General features: G+C 42.5%; 1 non-coding gene across 1 annotated transcript; it reads left to right on the top strand.

Moving 5' to 3' along the window:
- The first annotated feature begins 18059 nt into the window (after nucleotides 1-18059).
- LOC112207119 (U6 spliceosomal RNA) lies at nucleotides 18060-18166 on the top strand. Its single transcript, XR_002941588.1, has one exon. It is a non-coding gene; the product is annotated as a U6 spliceosomal RNA (small nuclear RNA).
- Nucleotides 18167-19160: the final 994 nt, after the last annotated feature.

The raw sequence follows: 19160 nt of genomic DNA, 5'->3' as shown, positions 1-19160 counted from the left end.
TTTCTCTTGAAAATCATCTACCTCTCCCACTTGAATGTAAGCTCCATGAAGGCAAGGGTTTTAGTCTTGTCTGTTCATTTTTGTATCCACAGCACCTAGAGAAGTATCTAGCACATAGTAGGTACTCAATAAATAACAGCTTCAGTGAATTAACAGAATGAATAGGGACTGTTCTGGGATAATGATATTCAATAAAGTGAAAAGAAAGGTGTATGTTTTAGAGCTAGGTAGCATATCAGAATTTACTTGATCCTAAAATCCAAATTAAAGCATCACATGTAAACTGAATCATAATTGGAGGTTAATTTTATTTACTTGCCTAAGAACTTTAATCATAAGTTTTTAAGAAGAAAATGTAATGGTTTTAGCCAATGTCATGCTGACAGAGAATAATTTTAAATATTGGTCCCAATTTCTCTGCTAGGCTCTTTTTGTCCAGTAAAGAAGTAGGTGATAGGAGGAGTGTTGAAAATTGTCCTCTGTTGGCCCACCCAAGTGCATTCACTCATTCTTTCATTATCTGAATTAAACAAACAAGGAACCCTGAACTCATAGACTTTCGCATTCTACTGGGAGACACAAATAATAAATAAGATCTATAAAATATACAGAGTATGTTAAACTGTGTGCAATGCTAAGGATTTCTTTTTTTTCTTTTTTTTTTTTTTTTCAGATGGAGTCTTGCTCTGTCGCCCAGGCTGGAGTGCAGTGGCACGATCTCAGCTCACTGCAAGCTCTGCCTCCCGGATTCATGCCATTCTCCTGCCTCAGCCTCCTGAGTAGCTGGGACTACAGGTGCCCGCCACCACGCCCGGCTAATTTTTTGTATATATTTTTTTTTTTTAGTAGAGACGGGGTTTCACTGTGTTAGCCAGGATGGTTTCGATCTCCTGACCTCGTGATCTGCCCGCCTCGGCCTCCCTGCTAAGGATTTCTTTTAAAGAAAGATAGGGAAAGCAAGCATAAATGGGAAAAAATTCAGGCTAAGGCAACAGGAAGTCCAAAAGCAAAGAGTCAGGAATGTGCCTGGCATGGTCCCCCAACCAGCAGGTGAATGAAGGGCAAGTAGGAGGAGGATGTGGTCAGAAGGGTCACAGGGAAAAGGGACATGGAGGGTCTAGTAGGGTTGCAGGCATTCACTCTGTGTGACATAGGAAGTCTAGAAGAGTTGTGCACAGAAGAGTGACATGTTCTGATTTACATTTTATAATGCCCACAATGCCCACATTTGGTCACCCTCTAGGGCTTTCTTAAAGAGGCATATTTGTGCAGAGTTTAAGTTCCTTGAAAGCAAGTAACATATCCAACAGGCTGGGCACAGTGACTCATGCCTGTAATCCCAGCACTTTGGGAGGCTGAGGTGGGTGGATCACCTGAGGTCAGGAGTTTGAGACCAGCCCGACCAATATGATGAAACCCCGTCTCTACTAAAAATACAAAAATTAGCCGGGCATGGTGGCATGTGCCTGCAATCCCAGCTACTCGGGAGGCTGAGGCAGGAGAATTGTTTGAACCTGGGAGTGAGCCGAGATCGTGCCATTGCACTCCAGCCTGGGCAACAAGAGCGAAACTCCGTCTAAAAAATAAATAAATAAATAAATAAATAACAACAACAACAAAAGATATCCAACATATCTCTCTTCTCCCTGAACCCTAAACTCAGCATCTTCCACACCCAGTTGGTCTTTGATAGACGTTTATTGATTCACTCACTGTAGTTACCTGCCCCCGATTGTACATTAGCTAACTCTTATCAGCAGAAATTAATGGGTCCAATTAGGCAGGGAGACGACATAGCTCCAGTGTTCACTTATTGGCACAATGGGGAATTATCTCTCCTTGGGCAGAACATCACCCAAGACCCCCGTTTCATAATACTAAAGTTCTTATCTGCACTATATACATAGTAATTCTTCACACCAAAAATGTCATGCTTATGAGATGTTAGATCTGCGAACCACCATCAATACCAAACACAGTCTATACAGTTCTGTCATTAAAGGAAGTAGGGCAAGTAGATGAGGCAGACAGCAGGGGAATTACTCAAATTTACCAAGTAAATCACTAAAAGGAACTTGCTGCCTTTCTGCCTCATTGAATCATTTTGATTCAAGATCTTCCATAACCTTAACTTCAAAAAAAATAGATCATTAACTTGACATCCAACTCAATACAGCATTACATCTTATAAGACAATCCATTCTCTATGTCCCTTTTATCTGTACTGGAAATCTAATATGAAGCTTCTTTGCAACTCAACTCATTTTTTTAAGAAAGAGATTTCCCAGAGTCAAAGAACATGTAAGTTGTTTGTGGAATAAAGTCTCACCATCATTAGAGTTATTCAAAATCTCTTGGGTCATCATGCCTGCAGATCCCTTTTTTTCCCTACACCACCTACTTTCCCATTCAGGTACTGGAAGAAACCAGGGCAATCTTAGCAAGTGAGCACAAGCAACAATTGTACCATTTTTTCCAGATGGAGTGTTCCACCTGATTTTTATTTGACCATGTTAATTGCTATTTGGAGGCAAGTAAAGGACATTGATACTTAAAGCAGTGAGCACAGATTCTACCAAAGCGGTGGTTTTCAGACTTGAACTGCATCAGAATCTCCTGGCAGGCTTGTGAAAACACAGAGTGCTGAGCCTTACCTCAGAGTTTCTGGCTCAGCAGGTCTGGGACTAGGGCCAGAGAGTCTGCACTTCTAACAAGTTCCCGGTCATGCTGATGCTGCTGGTTCGGGGACCACACTATAAGAACCCCTGGCCTAAAGATAGAAAATCTGAAACATCTAGTTGCAGTTTAAAATGCTCAGCTGTTTGGACACAGATGCTTGTTGGATGAGAACATACATAAAGCGTAATATATATGTGTAAATTTTAATATGTATGCAGAAGGATCCATTCCAAAAGAGCCAGGAATTGCCATATCTTTCTTCTTTAATCTCTTTTATGTCTTCAGATCTCCTTAACATGCCTGTCTTGCACCATACTGTATCCTCATCACCCAGGCCTCTACACAAGGGCTTGGCACATGGTGAGTACTTTTGGCCTGAGTGGCCTAGGCCCAGAAAAAAAGAAGGCAAAGCCCTTCAAAGACTGATATTTCCTGATCAACATTTTGTTAGGACTTTCCCAGCTGTATTCAGGAAAAGGTCTTTGTTTTCAACTCCTTTATTAAATTGATGTCTAAGCACTTGTTGATACGATGTTGTGATCAAGGACTGAACCCGTGTCTTCTGAAGCCCCCTAATAAGCCTTAGGAAAACATCATAAAAACATGTATCTGTTGAAACAGATTTGGCATCATCCCTGGCCTCCTCCCAAACCCTCAAGGACACTTCAGAGCGCACAAAAAGGGCAACCTGACAATCGTGGCTTCTCTGGAGTTTTTCCCCCCACCCCACACTGGGAAAATACCCTTGGAAATACCCTGGTGGGACACAGGATCCACTCCATTCCAGCTCTGTAGCTGCCTCCTCTTATCCCATAATACCTGAGGGCCTGGCGCATGCTCTGCTTTTATTCCCTGTTCCAGTGTGAAAGAGAAGATTTATATGCCAATCACATCATCATCACAGTGTGAGAGCTGCAAGAAAGAGCAGAAGCCCTGAATCAGATATGTGTTCCATAAGAGAGACCTTCAGCTCGCTACAATTAATGGATTATTTGAGATGTCTCAGTGTGGTCAGCTGCCAAAAACAACTGAACAGGAAAAATGCAATACTAATTTGAAGTAGAAAAATCCCCCTACTCACAGGCATTGCTGCTCTTTGTAGGGGCATTGTTATGTTTTTATGTTGTCTTAAGGGAAAGTGGAGGATGCAAATGAATTCTTTCAGGCTGGGAAATGCAGCAGCAGCACTCACTGTGGTCAGGGGAGCAGCAGTGAGCAGCAAGTATCAACAAAGAAAATAGAAGCTCAGATTTTATGTGGTTGTCTAAAACCAAAATGCTTAGATATTTGGTGCTATCAAGAGATGTCACTTGCTTTTCTCTCCCAATTGAGGTACAGAAAAAGACCTGAGCAGTGGTGTTGCCAAATGTCACAGTAAGGCTTCATTTTACCTGCTTTGAAACTCTAGAAGGAAAAGCAACCAAATCAAGACAATCCTCTGATGGGGGAAGAATGGCATTCAGTATCTGACATCCAAAAGGGATTGAAGATCATAAGTGCCCAAAGATTATAAGTGCTATCTCCCCTGGAATCAGATGGGCCATGGAGGGGGTAGACGAACATGATCATTCTCATTCACAAAGAACCCTCATGGGACTATAACCCTTTACAGAGGTGAGCACTGAGAACAGAATCTCAAGGGAGGCCTGAGGAGGCTTGGGGAAAGCTGATTTCCAGAGTGAGTTCAAACCACTGGAATCAGAGTTCTTGTCTAACGGTGTTTAAAAGAGACCATGCATGGCCGGGACTACACCCTCGCAGTCAATCTGTTGATATGACTGACTGCCACAGCCTTGGCTGTGGTCATCAAATAAGCCTCAGCCCCAGGGCCTGAACCATAGCAGGGCAGTGGGCAGTGTGCATGCCCAGGGGAGAGGCTCAGGCTGCATATAAGGGGGCACATGGGAAGAACAAAAGATTTGATCCACCTTGGGAAACCTGCAGTAAAGGCGAAACCAGATCTAAAACAGGAGAGCCCTTGTCATTTCTGAGATGAGTCCTGTATCCCTGTCTGTCCCAGAATGTACAAAGGACAATGGCTTGGCCCAAGTTGTGGGGACCCTCTGTCCCTAGATGGCTTGAAACCATGTCAGGCTCACAGTGCCTGCTAAAGAGACTCATAAGATGGAGATGCAATAGGGAAGGCAAAGTCAATTTTAATATGGGAACACTGGGTTCTAGTTCTGGACCTGCCACCCAGGTATCATGTGATCCTGGACACATCACCCCTCTAATGACTGGATTCCTTCTCCTAGAATGAGGGGTGACTAATGTGACTTTTAAGGTCTCTTTCATCTTTAACATGCTATAATTTCATAATGTGAAAACATTCAGAAGAGACTGAATGGACTGGATGTGCTAGAAGGGACTGGATGATCCAGAAGGGACAGGATGAACTAGATATGCTAGAAACATCAATAAGTTTTAAAGCCATGTGATCTCTTCATCTTATCCCCTTTTGTCCCTGAAGTTTGGGGAATAGAAGAGCCACATCTTCATTTTATACGGAGTATTAATTTCTACAATAAGAACACAAAGTAAAAATTCCATACTGTGAAAATAACCTTTGAAAAGCACTTTACATTGTCCACAATAAACAATATAGGTAGTTTTGTATACACAGTGCAACCCTGCATAGTAATATGTATTTCTATATGTGCATTTAAAGTACACAGTGATGGAGAATATTTAATAAAGGGTAGATGCAAAATATAATTTCAAGTATTTTAAATTATGTGGGACAGACAGAAAGATTAAGATGGAAGAGTGTAGCAATGCATGTAGTGAAATTTGCACAAGTTAAACGCCTGTGGAACTGGTTTATTTAAAAGGCTGAACTTGACTGGGTATAAATAGGAAGTGGCTGTATTTTCCATCACTCCTTTTAACCTTGTTACGTCAACCAAGTCTCCCTGCCTCCTGAAAGCACCTTAAACAAATCTTGTGACTTTTAGGCCAATTTAAGAAGTCCCATTTTGGTATTCCAAACTCTAATCTAAGTCAATACTTCAATTTCATATCCAATTCAAAGCTTCTCCCCTTTCCCTGGCTCAGGCCTGACCCCTGGCTCAGAGAACTTATTTTAGGGATCAGAAACCTTAACAGTTCCTTCTACACTTTCTTGCATGGTTCAGCCACTTAGCTAAACTGAAACTACATTTCCCATGAGTTAGGGTGGAGCACAAGAGAAATTTGCACTAGACAAAAGTGAAGGAATCACCATTTTGTGCTCTGAAGGTAGAAGCAGAGTGCCAGGCACTGCAGCCAGCTTGCAGACATTGCTGCTGATCTGCTTATTCCCCTTGTTGGTGTGGGCAGCACCCAGGCCCACAGTTTCTCCAACTCCAATGAGATCCTCTCCTTTAGCTTCTCTAAGTCCTGGGCCAGGCATGTGTGCTGCTGTATAGCAGACAGTGCCAGCTTCTCCCACAGGTCACCCTTTTCATCACAGTTGAGGGAGCTGAAAGTTCCAATTTGACCTCACATGTTCCAATTTGTCCTTGCTGTCTCTCACTTTCATCTCCAGTTGCCTTTCCTGACCATCTGGCCTGGCTGACCTATAAAGACATCAGCCCCAACGGCAGACACAGAGCAACAGTTGCACACAGATTTCTCTACCAGTTCCCACAATGTGTAAGGTCTAATTCCTATAACAGATAACTCATTCTAAGTCACTCATAGTAACTCTGCTCTTCTCATGGGACCCATGTTGATATACTACCCCTTCTTCCATATTATGCTTGCTTCTCTGAAATAGAGAGAAAAATTATTGGACGAGGCAATATCTCATTTCAATGGTGCTATTGTAACATGCCTCTGTCATAGCAACCATTCAAGTACTGGTTTTTCTAAGGGATGCAGATGCAAGGGGAATGTGCTCTTTGAATAGTCTGCATGGAGCTCTGGGTGGCAGTTTCCTGACTCTGATAACACACTCTAACTGATCAGTTCTGACCTCCTCAGCTTTTGCACCCAAAAGAAAACCTGAAGCCTCTTATTTCCAGGATCCCCTTGCCCCAGCAGGCCACTCTCTTGGATAGGGTCCCTGAAAGATGACTCCAGCTACCTTGCCCACAGTCCTCTTGGCCCCCAGGAACTGCATCCTGCCTACTAAGTGGCAAGAATACTCACCTGTCTGGGCCCCCTACCTTTGCACTGCTCTTGTGGCTTCCTTAGCCAACCTTTCCCTTTAGACTTCCCCAGGTGAGAAGCAGGCGTCAATCTCTTTGATCCCCAGTACTTCTAAATTCCAAGGGAGGCATATACATCTCTCTCAAGAGCAGCATGAGAGTGCTTTTGTTCCAGCCCAAGAAGACACTGGAATGGCTGGAGAAAAGCCAAGCACTTAGTGTTTCCTTAAATCCCCTTCTAGAATTTCTAGTGTCATCTCAAATATGCTGCTGGGGGTGATAGTCGCTAGATGGTTTTTGTTAAATTGTAATGAATTCTACATATGTTCTTTGGAGGGGGTTTAATCACCTATTTTACTTGGCTTTCAGTCTCCAGGTGTATTCAAAATCCTTATACTATCCCCTCCTAACCTCAGAATTAGGGAAGACTGTCCTTAAAATTAATCAGATTAGTCTACTCCATGGTATTATTTTAGGAATCCTAAGAAGGTCTACCTGCCCAAATAGTTTCCCCTCTCTTTCCTTCTATGATGTCTTAGACTCCTCCATTAGAAACACATTTCACCTGATTTGACAGATTAGACCCAAAAGAGTCCTTAGGAATGCCTTCAAAGCTATTATCCTGTATCAACACCTTGGCATGGATAAATTAGTCAGATTGTTTTCTAGAGAGACAACTGGTTGAGTAGCAAGCATGAAATTCAACACAAGTGTCTTGGTCGGCTCACTATAAGAACAAATCAGAGACTGGGTAGCTTATAGACAACAGAAATTTATTTCTCACAGTCTGGAGGCTGAAGTCGGAGATCAGGGTGCCTGCATGGTCAGGTTCTGTGTCTTGTGAGGGCCTGATTCCTGGTTTATAGATGGCTATCTTCTCACTGTGTCCTCAGATGGTGGAAGGGATAAACAAGCTCCCTCGGGCTTCTTTATAAGGGCACATATCTCATTCATGAGGGCTCCACCCTCATGATCTAGTCACCTCCCAAAGGCCTCCCCTGTTAATATCATCACATTGAGGGTTAGGATTCCAACATCGAAATTTTGAGGTGACAGAAACATACAGCTCATAGCAACAGGTAAGTTTTGATGAGAGAAAGCTAAGTCTGTACTAAAGGCAATTTGAGGTGTCAAGACAGACTGAGTCATCAGGGACCAGCATGAGAACCCTGGAGCCAAAACCAGGAGGGCAAAGAAAGATGCTGAAAAGGTATAAAGAAAGATAAGGTTCCCCCAGTCACACTTTTCTAAGTAGTCTTTGATGCAAAGAATACCGTATGTTCTAAGTAAATGCTAATGTAATAAACAGTTGTTTAAGGCCATAAAATCTCATTTTTGAGAATAAAATGTTTGAACACCCCTTTAAACCTTACATCTATGGCTGTCTCTCTTCATTCCAACACTTGTTCCCCCAAATTAATTCATTATCTAATGGATATTTGAACCAAAGTGCTAAAAATTTTAGAAGCTAGTTTATTTGGCACTGGGATGTGAGTTCATGGAAAATTCATTTCTTGGGGGACCTCTGCTTATCTTAACTACAGAAATAAGAGGAATTAGACTTAGACCCATAATGTTATCTTTTTACTCATTATTTCTCACACTGACATGGAGGAAGAGAGAATTGAACAAAAATAACATGGACCAGGGTAGTGGTTCTCAAACTTGAATGGGCATCAGAATCACATAGAAGCTTGATGAAAACACAAATTTCCAGGCCCCAAACCAAAAGATTCTGTTTCAGTAGATTGGGACTATACTGTGAAAAATGCTGAGCTAGAGCTTACAAAAGTGGGCCCCTATATCTGCCCGGTGCCATCTTCTCTGCACTTCCACACACACACACACACACACACACACACACACACACACATTAATCGGTCATCTTGTTGAACTTCCTACATAACATCTTTGGGTCCTTTTTCAGTGTATATGAATACTCCCAAAAGTGTGGGTCCTGACAAGTTTTCTTGCTTTACCTCTATTTGTCCTACCCAGTGCTACTCAGTGGCACCTCCAGGAAGGGTTTGTGGACTTGTCTCTCCATGATAGACTCTCATTAACCAAATCCCTCAGTGAAATTGATATGTAAAATTGGAATGCCAGATTACTGATTTATTTTAAAAAGAAAATCTGTCCTCAGGTGGGGCTGGACTCTTGCCTTCACTGCATTCTTTCCTGCTGTAGTTTGGATATGGATTGTTTGTCCTCACCAAATATCATGTTGAAATTTGATCCATAACATTGGAGGTGGGGCTAATGGGAAGTGTTTAGGGCATGGGGGCAGATCCCTTATGAATAGATTAATGCCCTCCCTCGAGGGAGTGGGGAAGGAGTTCTTACTCAATTAGTTCCCACAAGAACTGATTGTTAAAAAGAGCCTGGCACCTCCCCAGTCTCTCTCTTGCTTCCTGTCTTTCCATGTGACCTGTGCACATGCCAGCTTCCCTTCATCTTCTACCATGAGTGGAAGCAGCCTGAGGCCCTCCCCAGACGCATACAAGGGCCATGCTTCTTGTAAAGCCTGAAGAACTGTGAGTCAAATAAACCTGTCTTCTTTATAAATTACTCAGCCTCAGGTATTTCTTTATAGCAATACAAATGGACTAAAACATCTCCCTAGAAGAAATCTGCATGGGAAACAGATTATAATCAACAGTTTGCTTACTTGATGTGGAATTGGGCAAGGGCTTTGGGTAAAGAAATCACTAGTGGGCACCATGAGGTTAAGAGTGTCAAGGGTCTCTGTCCACACAATTGAGATCTACTTCCCACCAGGACCCAATGGGATAGGGCAACCTCTACCCTGGACAACACTTGGAGAAGAACTGCTGTTAGTCTCAGTGATATGCCCTTGTCTATGTGCCCATAAAGGGACCAACTTGTCTTCTGGTGGGTACACACCCTCTTTAGAGTCATAAAATAAATATCTGTTGAACTATTAATTAACTCATAATAATGGAATCCCTTCAATCTGTACACGTTTATGTGATGGTTTATAGACCTAGAAGTCATCCTGTTTCTTTAAGGGAAATTTTCTCTCTAAGACTTAAACGATAACATGTAAAAGATCAAAGGAAAGAGATGTAATCTGTCTTTCATTCATTCTTGGAAGCAAATTTAAGTTCTGGCTTACAACAGTTTCGAGGTTCCATCCCCAAGGACACAGAAAGAATAAGAACATTTCTGGCTGTGGGTGAAGAAGTAGGGTGAAAGCAACCACTTTCTATAGGTGGTCCCTGTGGCTGTGTAGCCAGAGACAAATAAAGGGAACTGGAAGGACATTCCTAAAGTTCTTCAGAGGGCCTCCTGAGTCATCAGAGATAGACAAAGTATATGGCCAAGTTACTGGTTTGACTTTGCATTTGGCTTTGATACTTTTCAAGTTTCTACAAAATGACATTTTGTTACATCAAAATTATAATCTTTCCATTTTATTCTCAAAATGATAGATTATAGCAATTATGCAAAGAGAGAAGATTCATTAGTAAAAGCAGTAGGTGAGATATACATTTATAGGCCTAAGTACCTTTAAAGGGACAGATATTTAGTAAAGAATGGGCAAGGGTGAATGAAAGCCCTCCTCCTCACGCTGACCCTGAGCCCCTCATTTCCTTTGTGATGGTGAGAAATCCTTAACTCTAGACTGGGGCCCTATGCATAGCTCCCTGTCACTACTCACCAGCCTGGCCTAGAGCCCACAGGCATAAGTATTTGGAAGTTTTTATTGGTGTTATTTTGTGTCATCAGAGATGACACGTCATTACCCAGAAAATACAGGGCAAAAAGTGACTCTCAGAATCACACCAGAAACACTTCGTTTCCAGTACATAATAGAAATTAGGGTCAAATACCAGCTACTGTCAACAGGATCTGAAATCAAGAGTTTTTTAAGACCATGGTTACAGACATCACCACCTCCCTCACCCCAAACCCTTTCAAAATCTGCTTGCTCTTCCAGCAGTCGATGCCTAGCCAGTCACTGTGTGCTGGAAGCTGCCATGCAGGGACCAAGCCCTTATTCAGGTTTTAATCTAAAACCAGTAACATTGGTATCTACTAAGGTTTATCCCAGGGCACAATTTTCATCCCCCACAACAACCCTCTTTTGTGCAGACAGATAATAAAAGATCATCTCGCCTGTGATTCTAGGACCAAAGGGATGAATTATCCTTCAAGTTTACTGTGTATTTGAATTAAGATTCTACTTGGCTTTGTCAATAATTAAGGCACATCTACAGTTGAAACATGCAAAAAAACAGTTAAAAGGGTTTTCTATTCAGCACAGAGGAAGAGCCTTGCTTCTAATTCATATTCTGGCATCAACTTTCTATGTGCAGACAATTTCCCCTCTCTGCACCTCTGTTCTCTTGCTCAAAAAATACAGAGATTAGCCTGGGTGATCTTTAAAGCCTCTTTCCAACTGTAATAATCGTGTTTCTATAAAATAAAGGCTAATACAGAAGACTCATAATATTAATGGTCGTGAAGTACTTGGAACTTAGCAACGTTTAGCCCTTTCAACATGATCTAATGATGTCTCATGTAATCCTCCCACCTACCCTGTGAGGGATACATTGTTGGTTCCATTATTCCAGTTACTATTACAGCTTAAAACATTTTTAATAGTAACAAAAAGTATGAACAGTATAGCTATATAAATAAAGATAACAAAATATTAAAAGTATTTTTGTTTAAAGATAAAATGATTATAAGGTACAGTTTCTGATGGTCAATAATTTAAGTGGCTCTCCTGGGCTGTCTAGCTCGGGGTCTTTCAAGTAGTCACAGTCAGACAGTGACTGAGCTGGAACTGCAGGAGTCAGTTTCAGCTCTTCTGAACTCAGAAGCCAGGGGCTGACTGAGCATCTCTCTCTGTTCATGTATAGTCTATTCTCGTTATTTGTGGTAGTTATGTTCTATAAAGTCACCTTGAACACTAAATGAGCAAATACCCAACCATCATTCCTAGGGGAAATACAGGATTAGGTTCCTGCAAGTCCCTGGTCACAATGTTTTCATCAAGTGATCAATACATAACCTTGTTTAGTGTATGTTTCTGTTAAAGACACCTTATTTTATAGATAGATAGATAGATAGATAGATAGATAGATAGATACACAAAATATATATTGTTAATTCATTAACATTGGATTCACAGTCAACAGAACTATAACTCATGGCAGAGCAAAGTTTATCGAACATATGTATTTTCTCCGTAAAGCACAGCACTCTCTTCCTGAGCTCAGAAACACTAGACAGTACTCCAGCATTATGCTTGGGGGCCATTTTCAACAGCAAAATCACCAACTAACAGTACAAAATGCAAAAAATACGACTAAATAGACTTTGAAAATGTCACCTGTTTATAGTATGAGAGCTGATATAAGAAGGCAGGGTATCATCTTGTTTGATCTCAGCTCAGAATGTGCACATCAGGTGACTCAAATCATTCACCACTCTACACATGTCTACAGATAACCTTGAAAGTACAGCATGTATTGATTTCGGGTTACAAATAAATTTTAGTGACTAGGCAGATTTGCAAATACAGAAGCTGTGAATAATAAGAATCAAGTATATTTTCAGAGCTTCTCCATATGGTTTCTCACATGAGCTTATGTGGGCTTCCTCACAGTCTAGTGGGCTCTGGGCAGCCAGGCAACTTACATGGCTGCTCAGGGCTCCAGTGTGAGTGTTCCATCCAGGAAGGCAGAAGCTGTATCACCTTTCCTGATCTGACTTCTAAAGTCATGCAGCATTATTTCCACTGCATTCAACTGGTTACAGGCAAGTCATGAACTTGTCCAGATTCAAAAGAAAAGGACATAGAACCCATCTCTTGAGTAAGAAGGTTCTAGAAGAGCATGTGAAATGGGAGAAATTGTTGTGGTCATCATTGGAAAATGTAATTTGCTATACCCATTTTACAGACAAGGAAACTGAGGTTTGGAAAGTTAAATAACTTACTTAATGTCACACAGCTAACATGTAGCAGAGCCAGAATTTGAACCTAGACCTCTCTGACTCCAAAGCCTGTGCCCTGACCACCCTAAACCCTGCTCCACATAGCATAACTTTGGTTTTTAATCTATAGTTTCAACACAGTGCAAACTAGAAAGCAGCAGCATGGCTGAGCAAAGGGCTTGATGAAACAGATGGAATTTTAGGAGGAATCTATAGAAAGGAAAAGAAGTTGCTTGGCAACTGCTGTTGGGGAGATTGCTCAAAGCATAAAGGTGAATTTGAAGAAGCCAAAAGAAATGCAATAAAGGTCAACCCCAAGCAAGGATTTAGCTTAGGCATAGGTCTAAAAGAGAAATGACAAGTCCTGAGATCTGGCAAAGCACACAGAAAAGCAGTGGGATTTTGGACACCAGAGGCAGAACAGCCACCCACAGGTGAGCTGTTCAGCACAGAATGACCATAAGGACATTCAGAAAATTCTATCATAAGACAAGCCTCTATTTCACCAATCATTTGAGAGGCAGAGTCTGGCTCTGGGGCCCCCAGAATAAACTGGGAAACTGAGAACTATGCTGTAGAATTCAGGGTCTTGCAGAAGACCCTCTCCTAGTGCCTTTGCCTTTAAAATGGGGGAGGGGGAGGGGGAGGTACCTGCTCCTTGGTGAAGCAAGTTATACAAGCTAGAACTGCATTTTCCAAGGACAATTCTCTCTCAGTTCAGGCAAAGCAGCCTATTGATAGGGCAAGCCAGGGACCACCACCTTCATTACACCAGTTAACAGTGATAAGTGATAAGCTCTGATGTAATTTCTCCCTTGAAGATTATTATTTTAACAATTAGATGACATTACCATTATCAACACTCAACCAAGTATCTCAGCATGAAGGAGGGAGTCCTAACACCAGTGGAAACCTAAAAATACAAAACCTCTGGCAAGGGGGTTCATGGGGGCCATCCTCCTGATGACAATTCTCCCTGAATCTCAGAGGCCCCACTACTCTTCTTGGCTGATCAAAATTCATTTTCTCCTTCTTACTGATTATTCTAGCTTTCTATTGCTGTGCAACAACTTATCGAACAAGTGACTTAAAAACAACCATTTGCTTTTGTTCATAACTTTGTGGTTCAGGAATTTGAGAAGGGCTTATATAAGTAGTCCTTGCTTGGGGTTTCTCATGGGGTTGCAGTCACATGCCAGCTGGAGCTGTAGTCCTCTGGTGGCTCAACTGGACTGGATATCCGAGATGGCACACACATAGGCTGGCATTGACACTGCTACTGGCCAGGAGCTCAGCTGGGGATGTTGTCTAGAGCACCTACGTGTGGCCTCTCCAGGATGGCAGCCTCAAGATGTTCAGACTTCTAATATGGCAACTGGCTTCTTCCAGAGTGTCCCAAGAAAGTCAAGCAGAAGCTGCAAGGCCTTCTATGTCCTAGTTTCGGAAGTCACTTCCACCAAACACTATTAGTCGACACAATCACAAGCAATCAGATTCAAGGGAAGGGGCATAGACATCACCTCCTGATAACAGGAGTATCAAAGATTTTGAAGGCTGTGTTTTAAAACTTCCTATTATATGTTGAATTGTGCTCTCCCAAAAGATGTTGAAATCCTAACCTGCAGTATTTGTGAATGTACCTTATTTGGAAATAAAGTCTTTGCAGATGATCAAGTTAAAATGAGGTCATTGGGAGGAGCCCTAATCCAATATGATTATGTCCTTATAAAAAGGAGAAATTTGGACACAGAGACAGACATGTCTTGAGGGAGAACATCATGTGAAGGTGAAGGTGATGATCAGGTGATGCACCTACAAACCGAAGGATACCAAAGATTGCCACGAAACTACCAGGAGCTAGGAGAGAGGCATGGAACAGGTTCTCCGCACAGCCTTCAGAAGGAACCAACCCTGCTAATACCTTGATTTCAGACTGTTAGCCTCCAGAATTGTGAGACAATGCATTTCTGCCATTTAAGTTTGGGGTACTTTGTTATGGGAGCCCTGGAAAACTAATACATTCTCATACAGGCTAAAAGAATCCTGATTTTGTTTAAGAGGGCAACAAGCCCAGGTGAAAACATATATTTCCCCAAACTCCCTTGCTGCTTAGAGATAGCCGTGTGACACTAACCTGTCAGGGATTTCTGGAAAAGCCTTGCTTATACAATAAAAGGCCATCTTTTTTTCTGTCTCAATTTTTTGTTCTTACTGTCTGTAATGTGGACGTGAGGTATAAAAACAGATCAGCCATCTTGCGACTGCTTGTGAGGACGGAAGCAGATCAGGAAGACGGAAGGAACCTGAGTCTCTGACAGCAGCCCTCTCAGCTCCACAAATAAGTCTCCATTGATTGTGTGATCCAGGCACTATTCTAGGTGCTGGGGACACTGACTCCCCATCCTCCTCTAGTGATCTGTCCTTAACTTCATTGGTAGATCATTTCAACTTACCAAGATAAATGCAGGAATAAAAGTGTAGATGTGATGTTATGAACTCCCACAGGGAAGCCTCCTACCCACCCTGCCAGAAGAACTTCCTGGAGCTCCCCACAGGGAGGAACACAAGACATGTGCAGCCTAAAAGTCTATCAACCTCTGGGGTATGTCCTCCTCTCCCTCAACAAGAAACACACCTTCCTGGTATATCAGATGGTCAGAGCAGGGCTCTCAGAAGCCCCGGAGTGCTGAGCACAGCGCAGCTTGGGCTGCCTGCAGTTCTCATGGCAGCCGCTACCTCAGGATGCCTAGCAACCAGCCTGTCCTGGGAGACACCTCGGGCTGCCATGGAGTAGCCAAGCTGCCACTGTTCTCAAGAGGGCTAATCAACGGAAATCTGAAAGAAGCCACGCCATGGATAAAACCGAGCCAGCCCAGAACCTGGCTGCTTACTAACTTCCCTTCTGCAGGATGCCCTGCAGTCATCCCATTTCTCATCATCAATCACCAAAATCCAGAGTCAGAAGCCTCAGCTGCAGTAGCAACATGACTTCCAGGGTTTTCTGCAGAAAACTAGGACGCTAGGTTTCTTGCTGAACTGGGTATGGCTTTCCTCATGCCATAGGTAACCCAGCCAGATTGTCAGTGTGGACCTAAGGAGCCTGAGAGAGGAGGTTACCTGAGAAAGTTCACCACTCTCCAGAACTTCTGCCAGTCCAAGGACATTGACACCCTCCATAGCACTAGCCAACATGCATACCTCCTTTCAGAAGCAACAGCTTACCAGAACCTGTGGGAAAACTCTGCTCATGACTTCACTTCCAGAATCTCACCTGCCTCTGAGAATAAGTATAAGTGAGGTCCTCTGAACAGCAGAAGGATGAATGTGGGTTTCCATAGTCCCTTGGCCAACAAATGTAAAGACAATGAAGGCCAGAGTGGGGTCAAATGTCAGCCACACTGACCTGTCTTGCAATCTCTAGTTGTATGGCCTTGCACAAGTTACTGAAACTCTCTGAGCCACAATTTGTTCAACTATAAAATGAGATAATAAAACCATTATAGTCATTGAGGGGATTAAAGAAGAACATTTTTATACAGTGTTGTCATGAGAAAAACTTGGGACTGTAACACCCGCTCCTGCCTCCCAAACTGGGAAGGTGCTAAGAGATCAAAGAATGACTCGGACAAGTCCAGCTTGGCGAGTAGATGACTTTATTAAGACTAGATGTGGGACACTCCTGGGTGGCAGCAGGACGGCTGTAGAGCCACATATCACTTTCTGTCTCTAAGCTGCTTTTAAGCTGATTTTCTGGCTCTTTGCCTACTGTGTGTGTGTGCAATGGGACTGTTTTTCTTGGTAGGTTCTCAGATACCCTCTGGGATGTCTGGGTTCTTGGAAACACCTGTCCCTCAGCTGGGTACCATGGCCTTAGCTCCCGGCCTAGCTTTTAGGGCTCAAGCAGCGGGCATATACCCTTAAGTAACCTGGTGGGGGACACATCACAATATGAGTGTCTAGCATGCTACCTGTCACGTAGCAGTAGGGATTCGACAACCAGTGGTCTCCTTCCCTCCTTCCCTTGTCAAAGCTGTGATTTCTGAAGTCTTCTGGGGAAAGAAGCAATGAGGGATTGATTGGAGGTGCCCTTCTGTGTCCCTTGCAGAATGAAGTTCATGTTGTCTCCTATATATGTACCCCACAGCATGTGCCATGGTACTTACCTGTGGTACACACCCAGAGATACAGTAATGAAGGAGTAAAGATGAGCAAAGGGAGAGCAAAGGTGGAGGATGAGAAAGACAGTCTCATCCAAATGGCATTTGCTGTTCAAGAACACTTTTGAAGCTGGGATAAAACCAGTGGTGCAGTGAGCTGGCAATAAAATTCAGCTCTCCCTAGCATGCTGAATACAGCCCAATATTTTCCCCACAGGCAGAGTGAAAGAAAACCGCAGCATCCCCCAGACTTTGGAAGGATAGTGGGCAGAGGGCAGCAGCAGGCACACTGGAAAGGGAGCCTCAAGCCCTCAGGACATTCACATGCAGCCAAGCCCTCCCTCTGCTAGCCTTCTCTGCTTATCCTTATACATGGTTCCCTTTCCCTTGTCATTTTCACTACCACCATCTCAGCCCTCATTTCTCCTCCCCAACCCCAAGAGCGCCTCTGTCCAAGCTGCTCTGCCAGCCTCCCCCGTGCCTCTCAGATTCATTGTCCTCATGGCATCTGATCATGGCAAAACACTCACATTTTATAAGATTTTTAAAAATAATACTCAAAATGTTTAATCATCATAAGAAAATTTGACAACTAAAAATGAGCTCCCTCACAAATTTTAATGGAACTATATCCCCCAGAGATAAGGAAATCAAGGCAGGGAGAGACTCAGTCACTTTTGTAGGAATACTCATCTATAAAGCAGTAGATTCAGGATTCAATGCCAAGCAGCCTCTTTCAAAGGTGCGCTCCTAACCACTGTGTATTCTGCCTCTGAGATAAAAACAAAATTGAAAAGGAGGTTTGGGGTCAAGTTGTAGATCATGGATCAAACGCCATCCTCAGAAATTGTTATCTTGTTCTATTGGTATAAAAAGTCATTGCAGGCTCAGGGGAAGAGTGTGGTAAAGCCAGAACTGTCTTACAGGAGACGGGGGCACCACATTTCTGGAGGGTAATATGGTAAGTGGTATGAATGCAAAGGCCTACAAGGAGCTTTTTGATGCATTAATCTCAGTTTTAAACATTTATATGTAGAAAATAATTGGAGAAATGTATAAGAATATATGTATGGGTATGTGTGCTCATGGCAATAATATCTCAAATAGCAAGAAAAAAAGAGGATCTGTGCTTGCTTCGGCAGCACATATACTAGAATTGGAAAGATACAGAGAAGATTAGCATGGCCCCTGTGCAAGGATGACACGCAAATTCGTGAAGCATTCCATATTTTTACAAACCTGACAAAAATAACCAATGGGGAAAGGATTCCCTATTTAATAAATGGTGTTGGGAAAACTGGCTAGCCATATGCAGAAAACTGAAACTGGACCCCTTCCTTACATCTTATACAAAAATTAACTCAAGATGGATTAAAGACTTAAATGTAAAACCTAAAACCATAAAAACCCTAGAAGAAAACCTAGGCAATACCATTCAGGACATAGGCATGGGCAAGGACTTCATGGCTAAAAACACCAAAAGCAATGGCAACAAAAGCCAAAATAGACAAATGGGATCTAATTAAACTAAACAGCTTCTGCACAGCAAAAGAAACTATCATCAGAGTGAACAGGTAACCTACAGAATGGGAGAAAATGTTTGTAATCTATCCATCTGACAAAGGGATAATATCCAGAATCTACAACGAACTTAAACAAATTTACAAGAAAAAACCGAACAGCCCCATCAAAAAGCGGGTGAAGGATATAAACAGACACTTCTCAAAAGAAGACATTTATGCAGCCAACAAACATATGAAAAAAGCTCATCATCACTGGTCATTAGAGAAATGCAAATCAAAACCACAATAAGATACCATCTCACACCAGTTAGAATGGCTATCATTAAAAAGTCAGGAAACAACAGATGCTGGAGAGGATGTAGAGAAATAGGAATGCTTTTACACTGTTGGTGGGAGTGTAAACTAGTTCAACCATTGTGGAAGACAGTGTGGTAATTCTAGGATCTAGAACCAGAAGCACCATTTGACCCAGCCATCCCATTACTGGGTATATACCCAAAGGATTATAAATCATTCTACTCTAAAGACACAGGCACACATATGTTTATTGCAGCACTATTCACAATAGCAAAGACTTGGAACCAACTCAGATGCCCATCAGTGATAGACTGGATAAAGTAAATATGGCACATATACACCATGGAATACTATGCAGCCATAAAAAATGATGAGTTCATGTCCTTTGCAGGGACATGGATGAAGCG

Source organism: Pan troglodytes, chromosome X (assembly GCF_028858775.2).
Source record: "Pan troglodytes isolate AG18354 chromosome X, NHGRI_mPanTro3-v2.0_pri, whole genome shotgun sequence".
Classification (NCBI taxonomy): domain Eukaryota; kingdom Metazoa; phylum Chordata; class Mammalia; order Primates; family Hominidae; genus Pan; species Pan troglodytes.
This window is presented reverse-complemented; position numbering and strand designations above follow the sequence as displayed.